The sequence below is a fragment of the Sarcophilus harrisii genome, chromosome 2 (assembly GCF_902635505.1).
Source record: "Sarcophilus harrisii chromosome 2, mSarHar1.11, whole genome shotgun sequence".
Taxonomy (NCBI): domain Eukaryota; kingdom Metazoa; phylum Chordata; class Mammalia; order Dasyuromorphia; family Dasyuridae; genus Sarcophilus; species Sarcophilus harrisii.
In genome coordinates this window covers 559,258,289-559,273,237 of record NC_045427.1, presented here as the reverse complement: position 1 = coordinate 559,273,237, position 14,949 = coordinate 559,258,289, and positions in this window count along the sequence as shown.

Genomic DNA, 14,949 nt, shown 5'->3' with positions numbered 1-14,949 from the left:
GTATAGTCATTCTGCCTTTGATTTGTCACGATCCTATGGGTCCCCCTTCCCTTTTCTTTCCCACATCCATCACCCCTGAATTCTGGAAGTCTGCCTCATCAGGGTGGGGCTCTTCAATTGTAGATAATGTCTTCTCTCAGAAGACAGCATGGCTGGCTCTTCTTTATTCACACCACTAACTTTCCCAAGGGACTTGTCTCCACCCTTTAGACCTCCAAAAGGTCTAGATGAAAACAATTTCCTTCATCGCATCAGGAGCTTCCAAACTGCAGCCAGTATCCTGCTTCTTCCATCTCAGGCCACCTAAGAAGATATATACATATATATATTTTAACATTTAAAATTTTTTTTTGAGTTTCAAATTCTATACTTTCCTCCTAGAGATGTTAAGCAATCAGGTATAGATTATACATGCGCAAAATGTGAAACATTTCTATATTAGCCATTTTGTACAAGAAGACTTGAATGAAAGAAAGAAAGTGAAAAAATAGCATGCTTCAGTCTGCATTCAATCATTCTTAATTCTTTCTCTGGAGGCAGATAGTATGCTTCATCATTAGGCCTTTGGGATTGCTGAGAATAGCCAAGTCATTCACAGTTATTCATTGAACAATATTGATGTTACTATGTACGGAGGTTCTCCTGATTTTGTTCACTTCACTATTCAGCAGTTCGTGTAAGTCCTTCCAAGTTTTTCTGAAAGTTATCCTGCTTGTTATTTCTTACAGTACAATAATATTTATTCCATTAGAATCATATACCATAGCTTGTTTAGCCATTCTCCAGCTGATGAGCATCCCTTTGATTTCCAGAGCTTAGCCACCAAAAAAGAAGTTCTATTAATAGTTTTATACAAATAGGTTGCTTTCCTTTTTGGAGAGATTTCTTTGGGATATAGAGCTAGCAGTGATATTGCTGGATAAAAGGAAATATACTTTTACAGCATTGATGGGCATTGATATCCCAGTTTTTCCCATCCCTTTCAACATCCAACATTTTCATTTTTTTGTCACATTGACCAATCTGTTTTACATTTTGTAATGCTCTCTATATCATCTTTATACTTTAAATTCTTTGTTTATTCATAAATCTGACAGACAAACTATTCCAGGCTTTCTTAATTTGCTTATGGTGTCACCATTTATGTGTAAATCATGTACCTATCTTGGTATTATCTTTTCGGATATGGTGTGAGATGTTGGTCTATACCTAGTTTCTGCCAAATTTTCAGTTTTCCCCAAAGTTTTTGTCAAATAATGAGTTTTTATTCCAAAAACTTGAATCTCAGCCATTCTGTGTGGTGTTCTCTTCTTTTGTATAATATATGATGGTTCTCTGGGAACAGATTTCTTGGGGAGGTTTTCAGGAGACAGCCTTAGTTTCAGTTCAGAGTAATAATCACCTCAAATACAGCCAGGACTTAAAATCCAATCTTTTATTGTCTCTTCCAAAATAGTCCAGTTTGTTTTCTTTGAAGCCTATCTCTCTGCTTGGTTCCAAGAGCTCTTGAATCTTGTCTTTTGTCGCCTCCAGCTCCCTCTGAATCTTGGTTCTGCCTGACTGCAGATTAGCTTCTCAATCTCCTTAACTGATTGACTGACTGAAGCTCTAAGAGCTTCTTATATATGATCTCTTAAAGGTGTGAACCCAAAGGTTGACTCCTCCTCTGAGAGAGTGGGATTGTGGGTTTCTGACTTGTGAATCTCCTGAACTTGTGAACTCCAATGTGTGAGCTGTAATGTGTGAATTCTCCCTAAGCACACAAGCATTGTTTCCATCAACTCTAATGAATTAACACTGTAAGGATTCCAACAATTCTGGATAGCATATTTGGAACTATATCCAAAAGGCTATAAAACTGTGCACACCCTTTGATCCAACAGTGTCACTATTAGGTCTATATCCCAAAGAAATGATAAAAGAGGGGAAAAGACCTACATGTGCAAAAATGTTTGTAGCAGCTCTTTTGTGGTATTAAAAATTTTAAATTGAGGGGATGCCCATCAATTGGAGAATGACTGAATAAGTTATGGTATATGAATATAAAGGAATATTCTTATTCTATAAGAAATGATGAACAGGATTTCAGAAAAACCTGGAAAGACTTACATGAACTGAAGTTGAGAAAAGTGAACAGAACCAGAACATTGTACACAATCACAGCAAGATTATGTGACAATCAACTATAAACTACCTTAGCTCTTCTTAATAATACAGTGATCCAAGACAATTCTAATAGACTTGAAATAGAAAATGCCTTCTGCAACTAGGAAAAAAAAAATTACATCCAAGGGTTCTAATAAAGGCCTCGTTTCTAAAATATATAGAGAATTTTCTCAAATTTATAAAAATACAAGCCATTCTCCAATTGATAAACGGTCTAAGGATATGAATAGACAATTTTCAAATGAAGATAAAATGCTCTAAGTCACTAATAATCAGAGAAATGCAAATTAAGACAACTCTGAGGTATCATAACACACCTTCCAGATTATCTAGGATGACACAAAAGATAATGATAAATGTTGGAGAGGAAAACCTGGGACACTAACACATTGTTGGTGGAATTGTGAACTAATCCAACCATTCTGAAGAACAATATGGAATTATGCCCAAAGGGCTATCCAGATGTGTATACTCTGATCCAGCAGTCTCTCTACCGGGCCTGTATCACAAAGAGATTATAAAAAAGGGAAAAGAACCCATATGTGCAAAAATGTTTACGGCAGCTCTTTTTGTAGAGACAATGAATTGGAAACTGAGTGGATGTCCAGAATGGCTGAATAAGTTATGGTATATGAATGGAATGGAATGGAATGTATCATTTTATGTATATGTATGTTATGGAATATTATTGTTCTATAAGAAATGATCAGCAGGATGATTTCAGAGAGGCCTGGAGAGATTTACATGAACTGATGCTAAGTGAAATGAGCAGAACGAAAAGAACATTGTACACAGCAATAGTGAAATTATGTGATGATCAATTCTGATGGATTTGGCTCTTTTCAACAATGAGGTTAGTCAGGCCAATTCCAATAGACTTGTGATGGAGAGAACCATCTGCATCTAGAGAGAGGACTGTGGGGACTGAGTGTGGACCTTTTTTGTTGTTTGCTTGCTTTTTTTCCTTCTCATTTATTTTCCTTTTTGAGCTGAGTTTTCTTGTGCAGCATGATAATTATGGAAATATGTATAGAATTGCCCACTGGATTGCTTGTTGTCAAGAGGGGAAATGGGGGAAAGGAGCAAGAAAATTTGGAACACAAGTATCTTTTGACTAAAAACCATTACATTGAATTCCCAATCCCTATATTTATGCCCACCTGCATTTTTGATTTCCTTCACAAGCTAATTGTACAAGATTTCAGAGTCTGATTCTTTTTGTACAGCAAAATAATGTTTTGGTCATGTATACTTATTGTGTATCTAATTTATATTTTAATGTATTTAACATCTACTGGTCATCCTGCCATCTAGGGGAGGGAGTGGGGGGTAAGAGGTGAAAAATTGGAACAAGAGGTTTGGCATTTGTTAATGCTGTAAAGTTACCCATGCATATAACCTGTAAATAAAAGGCTATTAAATTTTTAAAAAATTTTAAAAAAGAATTTTAAAACCAAAAAAAAACTATCTTTGCATATATTTTGAAAATAAAAAGTTATTATTTTAAAAAATAAAAACAGTTTAAAGAAAAAAAATAAAGTTCTATTTTCTGCAAAAAAAAAAGAAAAAGAAAATGCCTTCTGCATCCAAAGAACTATGGATCTTTGGATTTATTATATGCTAAGATACTGTAGTCATTTACTATAATGTAATTTCTACTTAATCTATTCCATAATCTATTCCACTGATCTTTCTTATTTCTTTTTTTAAATTTTTTTATACAATAGCATTTTGCTTTTCCCCAATCTTTAGCATTCATTTTTATAAAATTTTGAGTTGCAAAGTTTTCTTCCTTCCTTTCCTCTCCTCTTCCAAAGAAGGTAGGCAGTTTGATCTAGTTTATACATACACAGTCAAGTAAAACATATTTTCATATTAGTCACAGTCAAAAAAGAAACAAATCAAAGGGGGAAAAACACGAAAAAGAAAAACAAATGAAAAAAAAATGCTTCAATTCAGAGTCTATCGGTTCTTTATCTGATTGTGAATAGCATTATCCTTCATAAATCCTTTATGCTTGTCTTGAATCATTATATTGCTGAGAAGAACTGAGTCAATTATAGTACAACATCACAAAATGTTGCTGATACTTTGTACAATGTTTTCTTGGTTCTGCTCATTTCACTTTGCAGTAAACTTTACATTTGTGCATGTCTTTTCAGATTTCTCTGAAATTTGCCTGTTTATTATTTCTTATTGCACAACAGTACTCAATTATATTCATATACCACAATTTAGTCAATCATTCCCCAATAGGCATGCCCTCAGTTTCCAATATTTTGCCACAAGGAAAAGGGCTGCCACTAATATTTTTGCACACATAGGTCTTTTGTCCTTTTTTATAATCTCTTTGGGATACAGACCCAGTAGTGGTATCGCTGAATCAAGGGTATGCACAGTTTGATAACCTTTGAGCATAGTTTCAAATTGCTCTCCAAAATGGTTGGATCAGTTCACAACACCACCAACAGTGCATTAGTGTTCCAATTTTCCCACATCCTATCCAACATTTGTCTCTTTCTCTTTTTGTCATGTTGGCTAATCTGATATGTGTAAAGTTGTTAATAGATGTTGGAGTTATTTTAATTTGCATTTCTCTAATCAAAAAAGTGATTTAGAGTACTTCTTCCTATGCCCATAGCTGACTTTTATTTCTTCATCTGAAAACTGACTGACTTTGACTATCTATTGGGGATGGCTTGTGTTCTTATAAATTTGGCTCAATTCTCTCTATATTTGAGAAAAGAGGCCTTTGTCAGAGACAGTTACTATAAAGATTGTTTACGAGTTTTCTGTTTTCCTTCTAATCTTGGTGGTATTTAATTTTGTTTGCGCAAAAGTTTTTTTAACTTGATGTAAGCAAAATTATCTATTTTGCATTTCTCTTGTCTGATCAAGAATTCTATTTTTTAGACACTCCCAGAATTTGATAATTACTGCTTTACAATACAGTTTGAGATCTGATACAGCCAGAGTAACTTGCATTTTTTCTTCATTGATTCCCTTGATGTCCTTGAATTTTTATTCTTCCAGGATGAATTTTGTTATAGTTTTTTTGAACTCTATAAAATTTTTTTGATAGTTCGATGGGTTTGGCATGGAGTAAATAGATTAATTTAAGTAGAACTGTTGTTTTTATTATATTGTCTTGGCCTACCTATGAGCAACTAATATTTTTTCCAGTTCTTTATATTTGACTTTGTTTGTGAAATCTTGCTGTTGCTGTGTACAGTGTATTCTTGGTATTGCTTGTTTTTCTCAGCATCAGTTCATATAAATCTTCTCAAGTCTTTCTAAAATGGATTTGTTCATAATTTTTTATGGAACTATAATATTCCATTATTTTTATATGCCACAACTTATTCAGCCATTCCCCAATTGGTAGGCATCTATTTATTTTCCAATTCTTTGTCACCACAAAAAGAGCTATGTAGCTAACATTTCTAGTAAAATCTGAAATAATAGAAGAGATAATAGACATTCTTGCTTCACCTCTGATTGTATCAGGAAGACTTCTAACTTATTCCCATTATAGATAATTCTTGCTGCTGGTTTTAGATAAATATTACTTATCACTTTAAGGTACACTCCATTTATTCCTGTGTTCTCTGGTGTTTAGGAGACATTTCTTAAGAGGAAAGAAATCATGGGCATGCAACCCAAGCATTAGAAACATGGAAGAGTCACCAGAAATGGGATAGATCAACATTCAATATAGGCTATATAGTAGGGGATTTACCAGAGTCTTTAGTGTGGAAAGATGGAGCCAGTGAAGGATTATTAACCAAATCTATAAAATCACGCAAGCTAAGATGGACACAAATATTTTTCTTTAATCAAGACAGCAGATTTCTATTATGGGAGTCCTGTTGTAAATGACTACTTTTCTCAGCAATATAGTGATACAAGACTACTTCGAAGGACTTAGGATGAAAAATGTTATTCATACCCAGAGAAAGAACTGTTTGTGTCTGAATATAGATTGAGACATACCTTTTTTCTTACTGTATTTTTCTTAAGGGTTTTTTTTGGGGGGGAACTATGTTTTCTTTCACAATATGACTTTTATAGAGATGTTTTGCCTAACTTCATATGTGCCTTCTCAATGTGGGAGGGGAGGAGAGTGGAAGGGAGAGAATCTGGAACTCAAAGTTTAAAAAAAAAAATTTAAAAATAATTTTACATGTAACTGGGAAAAACAAAATATTCCAATATTAAAAAACAAAAAATATATAGGAATCCTTCTCTCTAGCATAACTAAAAGAAAATAATGTACAAACTGATTCTTATAGAATTCTCCTCTTCAGTTCAACATTTATTGAGTGACCATTTGTGTATAGAACACTATTCTGAGGGAGATAAAAAAGTTTAGGTATAAAATAGTTCCTGCACTGACAGAGCCTAATAAAGGGCTCAGACACTAACATCAATTCCTTGAACTAAAAACTACTAAATGATAATTATAAAGGGCACTTAATGTGTTATGTGGGGCCCAAGAATTTCCATGATGGATATCATATAGACTTCAGAGGTAATGTGGTAGAGTGCTAGCCTTGCAATAAAAGTATCTGAGTTCAAATCCTAACTCTTCCATTTACTATCTGATGATCTTGGACAAGTCTCAACTCTCTGAGAATCAGTTCTTCATCTATAAAGGCAAAGTATTGGACAAAATGAACTCTTAAGGACACTTCCAATTCTAAATCTATTATCTTAAGATTCTAACTTCTAAAACTTGCTATTTTAAGAGTTAGTTAAAAATAAATTAAAAAAGAATTTCAGTGAATACATAGGTGTTGTTGCAAGATGTCATCAAACTTGCAAAGTTGTCATCAAGAAAAGTACCCATACTTTATCATAATTTCCCCCCATATGTGTCTGAATCAGACTTCTGGATTCAATGGAATAGGAGGGTGATTTTTAGAAATGTTTTGTGTCCAGGTGAAGAAGATATAGAAGACTCTTTAAATTCATTCAAACCAATTAGGTTTTGATGATTTTCAGAACATATCTGGTTAATGATTGAAGGTTCTTCTCTTTTTGAACAATTTTAAGTATGGTTTGAACTTTGGATTGTAATTCAGAGGATTTCATTGGCTTGTTGGTTTGGGCTCAGGCAAGCAAATGAAACTCTCTGAATTTCAGTTTCTCATCTACAAAATGGGGATAATAATATTATTACTGCATATTTTATGTGGTTATAGTGAAGAAAGTGTTACATAAAAGTGAGCAGTTATTGCAATCCATTTCAATAAATCACTTCAGCATCATTCGAACCAGATTTTCCAAAAAACAATGAACTGATTTGAGTTTTACCTCTTCTCTCCATCCCCTATTAATGGTTCCAAAGCAAACTATCAAGCTGGAACAATTGACTTTGTCAGAATAGACTAATTAAAACTTCGAACTGAAAAAACAAATTATATTCAACTGTTTTTTTCATTTTTCTTGGCTTTCCTAACTTCATTTCTCATCTCCAGTTTTTAGTTAATACTAGAATCAATATCCTTAATACAATGTTTTCCTGGCAACGAATGACAGTGGTTGAGCTTCAAGCCACCAACTTCTTCTACCTGAACAGATTTCCCTGGGGCATGTTTTGCTTCTTGATAGTAATTGTTGTTCTTAATTTCCCTCCAGCATCAGTCATATGAGCCACTAAGGAATTCATATGCGCTTTGGTTATCCCAATTCTATAGTTTTTCCTTTTGTTTTCATGCTTTTAGATCTCTGAATCATTTAATAACACTTGACTACGTTCTGGACACTCTCACTGTTGGCAGTGTAATTAGAGAAGTGCCACATAGAAGTAAGGACTTGCCAAAAAATAACAACAACAACAACACTAGAATTGACATTTTCATGTTCTGGTGATATATAGTGACAATTATATTTAGACAATTTCAGGAAGAAAAATGGAACTCAGTTTCCTTTTGACGTATTTATTTGTTTGCACAAACACGTTTCCCAGGAAGCTTCTGATATGAATGGGATGTTTCTATTTTTCTTCACCACATGTTGAATAATAAGAGGTGTGGGAAGAGAGGAGGCCAAAGGGAAACAATGTATGGTATCTACATTTCCCTTCCCCAGGGATCTTGGATGCTAGAACAATCCTTAGTATTTCAGTTTTCCCATAAGGACTCTGACATTAAGACCATTCATAAATAGCTCAGGCTGCCTTCCTCATATAGTTCATATTTATATAGTGTGATAACAATAGCAAAGCATGCTTCCTTCAACCAGTCCATGAAGCAGATAGTAGAAGGATTATTATTCATATTTTACATCTAAACAATCTAAGATAAAGAGAGGTTAAATGACCATGGTTATGCTAGTATATATTATAATGAGGAATTAAATTTGGATCTCCTAACTCAACATTCAGACACTGTTCTCCCTTGAATTTCTGAGTCAAATATTGTTCTGAGATTAATATTGAAAATCATATATGTCCTTGGTTTTCATTATACTTCTTCCTCTCTTGGCTTCTGCTAACTATGATCTTTCCTTTTTCTATCAGTTGCAAACTCCAGCATACAATCTTCTTTTTCTTTTAGCAATCTCATCCTCTTCTGAGGTTTCAATTATCATATCTACTTAGATGATTCTCATATCTTCCTCTCCTTTTGTTATAATCCTGAACTTCATATTTAAAAATTACATAAACTTTTATTATATGCCTATTATATATAGAACACTATGATGGGTGTTAGACAGGGAACAGAATTTAGAGTCCCTACCATCATAAAACTTAGAGACTAGTAGAAGTATAATATACATATACAATTATTTGCATTAATAAAATCATAATAATAAATATTTACATATTTAAAATATTATTATATAATCATATTTATTCTTAAGATATAGTTATTTCTCATCCATCAACCTCTTAACATGAAAACCTTATCTAACAATTTTTACAATACTCTTAGTTTCCCATCTCTCTATTGTAAAGTAGGAAATATATTTCATCTTCTTTTGTCCAGGATTTTCATTGTTTTTTTTTAAACAAACTTTTTTTTAACTGGACCCATGGTTTCATTGGTGTAGGAACTCCATATGAAGAAACTTTTTTTATGAATGGAGATCAGCAATTACTTTGTAATATATGGTCTTAGAATTATCTGGGCCAAGTAGAGATTTTTCCCTTTTCCCACACAGTTGAACTTCAACATTCTAGTCTTTAAGACCTCAAGCATTTCAGCGATTTCATTAATAACCTTATTTAAACTTTTGCATTAGTAACTGTGTATTTTCATTACCAAGCACAGTATAAAAGGTTAGAGAGTTAGATCTTGCCAATTTTTGTGTCTTCCCAAAGCAGGGACTAAAGTCCCAACAATCAATCTCTTAGTTTTCAGAGGCTACACAAGGTAGAGAGTACCACCTGTACCATGTCCTCACACTGCCATCTGACACAAAGAGTCAGATTTTAAAGAGTTTTTGTTTTTTTAATAGTTTTGTTTGCTGTACAGTATTCATGGTTCTAGTATAGATTTCATGTATTATGTAAAGTGCATATTATCTAAAATCAATGAGGTTTTTATTGTTGTGGCTGAGATATTCACATAAAAGGTTATAGAATTCTAGGGAATTACTGTGAAAATCTGCATGTCACAAATTTATTTTATGAACTGCACTTCTTGGGTTATTTCATGATTACTGTGTTAGGAAAAATGTATATTATCAGAATTAATGGTTTTTAATTTAAAAATATGAAGAAAAATGCATTTTCAGTAATCTCTAAAAAAAGATTACAATTTGGGGTGATCATGGGAACCTAACTCACTAATTCCCATAAAGTTCAATCAATCAATATTCATGTTTTTGTTTTTGTTTTTTACTTTTGCACTATTTTCTAATCATGTTACCCCATACAAAAATAAGAATTGCCTGTAGTAAGTTTCAGAGACAGGACTTGAAGCCAAGTTTTCATTAATCATGAGGTTAGCTTTTTATCCACCATCCCACACGTCTCGTTTCCTGCATTGATCTTTCCATTGTTGTTATTGGTCAGTCATATCAGACACTTCATGACCCCATTTGGGTTTTTCTTGGCAAAGATACTAGAGTAGTTTGATATTTCCTTCTCCAGTTCATTTTACAGATGAGGAAGCTGAGATTAAAAGGTTAAGTGATTTGTCTAGGCTCACATAGCTAGTCAGTGTCTGAGGCCAGATTTAAACTCAGAAAGAGGAGAATCTCTAATTCCAGGCCTGATACCCTGTCCACTACTCCATCTAGCTGCTCCTTATTTATGTTTTTATTATTTAGAATTAAACTTCCTTTTGGCAATCTTTTCATTAGATTCATGTGGTTTTTGTATGTCTCATTCTCTTAATTTTACATATTTCACTCTTCATCAATTTATGCAAGTCCTCCTCAATTTTCTCTGTTTTCATTCCTTAGTACACAATAAATTCCATTACATTCATATGGTTTTTTCAGTCATTCCCCAATCATTAATTTCTAGTTCTTTGTTAGAACAAAGAATAATGTTTTTAATATATATATAATAAACATGCAACATATAATATCTATATATGGAATGTTACATATGTTGTTATATATGAATGTATCATGCTTGGTTTCACTGAACTGTTTGGTCTTGTTTGTTTTCTAATCTTTGTTATAAGAGAAGGCTTGCTTTGGAGAGAAGAGAGGCAGAGATATATTCAGAAATATAATGAAAAAGGTGTCAATAATTTTTAAGTGTAAATAATGTTTTCTAACACTTATCAGTGCTTTAAGTCCTTTACATATATAATTTCATGATGCTTTTGTGAGGTACATGTTACATTTTAGCAGTGAAGAACCAGGAACCCAGAACAATTAAGTGATTTGTGCATAGTGATAGAATTACTAAATCCAGGGACAAAAATAGAACTTTCCCTACTATAACATTCTATCTTTAGCTTGAATGATGCACTACCTACTCCTGGTTAAGAAGAATAATCTTTAGAAGGACCTTTAAACTCCTCTGTCCCCTAAATAAAATCTGAGCTATTGAACTTTTTATTAGATTTATTTCTTCTTTAGCCATTTCTTGTGACTTAAATTTTTGTAAAATGAAGAGAAATATATAAAGAATCATTACAATGGTAAGAGGAGGCCCTAACATTGAAAGAATTCACTCAGAATTGAGTGAACCACACTGACTATTTTGAGACTAAATTATGGCTCTAGCTCAGTTTCCATTCTATTCAATTATGGGTCTTTTGAATTATTCAGTTATGTCTTGTGAGAAAACTTTTATTGCATTGTTTATTTTTTTTATTTATTTAATAGCCTTTTATTTACAGGATATATACATGGGTAACTTTACAGCATTAACAATTGCCAAACCTCTTGTTCCAATTTTTCACCTCTTACCCCCCCCACCCCCTCCCCTAAATGGCAGGATGACCAGTAGATGTTAAATATATTAAAATATAACTTAGATACACAATAAGTATACATGACCAAAACGTTATTTTGCTGTACAAAAAGAATCAGACTCTGAATTATTGTACAATTAGCTTGTGAAGGAAATCAAAAATGCAGGTGTTATTGCATTGTTTAAAACTAGCCCTATGTGGCTGGGAAGCTGGATCATCTCTACCTGTTGCTTAGAGACCCTTAATTAAAGACGTAGATTACTCTGACCAGAAACTATGAGATCCAGAGATTAACATAAGGAGTTTTCTCATAGCTGTCATAGCTGTGCATCTCAAGCAACCCCTATGTATTATCTGAAAACTAACCCCATACTGATCAATCAGTTATTGTTTTCATGATCTCTTAACTGAATACAGATAATTGGGGGAATGATACACCTCATTTTCTGATTTTAGAGAATTAAACCTGCTAGATCTCCCCCATCCCTTCACTCTAAAAACTGACTCATCCCTCTTCCAACTTGGAAAGCCCCTAATCTTTACTTCAATTAGAACTCAGATTACCTAATTTTACATCCTCTTTTATATCCTATTGCTATCTTTTAATGCAAAAAAATCTTTCTCCCCCTGTGGTCAGGGTTTAGTGCCAAGCTAAGGAAGCCGGGTCCTAATTTATTTATGCACTTGGCATGAACTGCTTAATAAATCGATATGCTTGGAAGACTGGACCATTGCTTCCTCAATTATTTCAGAATTTACGTATCATAACATGAAGCAGCCAATTAAATACAACCCTACTCACATTTATTAAATACCTGGGATGCGAAAGGTACAGGCTAATGTGATTGAGCATTCACAAAGGGACATAGCACAGACTGAAAGACAGCAACATCTTCATTTCCCAGCCTTTACACAACCTCCTGGCACAATTCCCCACTCAATCCTCGGGGAGAGGAGAACAAGTCTGGTACTTCTTGGGAGGCCCTGCACAATGCCCGACAAGTTAATGTCTGGTTCATTAAATAGGCTGCCAGGTAGATTCAGTGTTGGTCTGAGTGAAGCGTGTTGCTTCTTGGGGCTTGCTCCGCCTGGTTACTTATGCTATTGACTCCATTTGTTCCTTTCATGGCACTTCAGACCTATTGAAATTCACCTTTTCTCTTCCATCTCTAATACTTATTCCCCTAAGAGCAAGAAAAAATAAACAGCAGAAAATTGAAAGCCTTTAATTGGTTGGGCCGCAGTCCCTGAGGTAAGTGCATATTAAGACTTCTCTGACACTGGAGACTCGGTATCTTCCCTATCCCCAGCCACTTCCTACCAGAACAGGTAGGAGTTTCCTGGACACCCCCCTCTCTCCCCTCCCCCCCGCCCCCTTCACTCCTCCTTCCTCATTAAACAATGCAGAGAACACCTTCATTTCAGAGGGGCGGCCTGTCCCACTGCCTTGCCTGTCTTCTGTGGGTGACCCATTGGCTCTGGGTCTGAAAATTCTAAGCTTGCGCCCTGGGTGGCTTTGGGCCTCTGATCAGAGAGCACGGTCCTCTGCGCCTTCAGCACAGTATGCTAACTGTGGACCTTGGGACTCCTGGGACCTCACACTTACACTGCTCCGTTCCTGGGGGGCAGCTTTTCTCTGGGAGTATAACTGCTGGATGAACGATGTCCCCTTTTGCACTGAGAGGATAAAGCAGCAGCTGTTAGCACAGGGGTCAGAACTCTGGCCTCGGACCCAAGCTGGGTGATCCTGGGCAGTCATTCAAGCTCTGCCTGCCTCAGTTTCTTCAACTATAAAATGGGGATAATAATAACACTTATCTCCCAGAGCTTCTGTGAGGATGGGATGAGATCACGTTTGTAAAAAGGTACTTTTTAATATTTGTTGCTTTTCCCCTAGTGATTGTCATTTGGGTAGGAGGGGGCAGCCTCTAGTTAGAGCTGACTGTCATCGCTGCTGCCCTACCCGCACCTCCGTCTGGTTTCTGGCTGGCTCTGGGACATGGAGCAAGTGGAGAGATCACAGATCACTAACCACAGTAACCAACAGAGATCAGTCCATTTACACTACTGCCCTTGGGGTTCTCCGTGCTCATCTGCCCCAGCCCTCTCACAGGATCCCTTCACAAGACATTCTGCTTTGCCTAGACTGGAGCCGGCCTTGGGATGCTCCCCTTCTTCCTGTGGGCCCCTGAAGAGTTCTAGCTCCCTTAAGAGCTCAGTCCTTCTCACCTGCCAGGGAAGAAAAGGGGAGCTAGCCAGCTCAACAGCCTTTTAAAAGGCTTTCTGTCACTAGGCAGGAAAACGTTCAGAGAACACTGGAGTGGTTTCTGAATTGAGGGAGGGGGGAAGAGAGATAAGGTCCTATTAACATGCTGGGAAGCAAGCCCACCAGCTTTCACCCCGGTTGGTTCCAGACAGGGGATATTGGGCATGCTCTAGCTACTAGGCTCTCATTGGCCAGTCCCAGCATTACGAAATTAAAATTGATTGCTCCTGTCTGAGGCTCATGATTAATGACTTGGTACATATGAGATGTCTGTTGGACTCGGAGCCTTAAAAGAAATCGAATTCATTAGGTTTCTTTTCTGGTTGATCTCTCTCTCTTCTCTCTCTTCCCCCTCCTCCCTCCCTCCTGCCTTCCCTCTCCTCTCCCTCCCCACTTTCTCTCCCCCTACTTACCTTTTCTCTCTCCCTCTCCCTTTTTTTCCCTCTCTCTCTCACCCTCCCTCTCCCTCTTCTTCTTTCTCTCTCTCCCTCTTCCTCTCCCTTTCTCCTTCTCTCCCTCTCCCTCTCTCTTCCTCCCTCTCTCCCTCCTTCCCTTTCATTCTCTGTCTGTTACATACACACGCACACACACAAACACACACACACAAGACCAAAATAAAAGAGAGAGATTTTTGTCATGTCAGAGGTTATAAATGAAAGACAAAAAACCATTACATTGAATTCCCAATCCCTATATTTATGCCCACCTGCATTTTTGATTTCCTTCACAAGCTAATTGTACAATATTTCAGAGTCTGATTCTTTTTGTACAGCAAAATAACGTTTTGGTCATGTATACTTATTGTGTATCTAATTTATATTTTAATGTATTTAACATCTACTGGTCATCCTGCCATCTAGGGGAGGGGGTGGGGGGGTAAGAGGTGAAGAATTGGAACAAGAGGTTTGGCAATTGTTAATGCTGTAAAGTTACCCATGCATATATCCTGTAAATAAAAGGCTATTAAATTAAAAAAAAAAAATGAAAGACAAATTCTCAAAATTACATGGAATCTACTCTTGGGAGAAAAAAACAGAATAAGTACTATAGTCTTAAAATGTTTTGATGTGATAAATGTGGAAATAGATTTATAAGAATTGCACACGTTTAACCTATGTTACATTACTTGCTGTC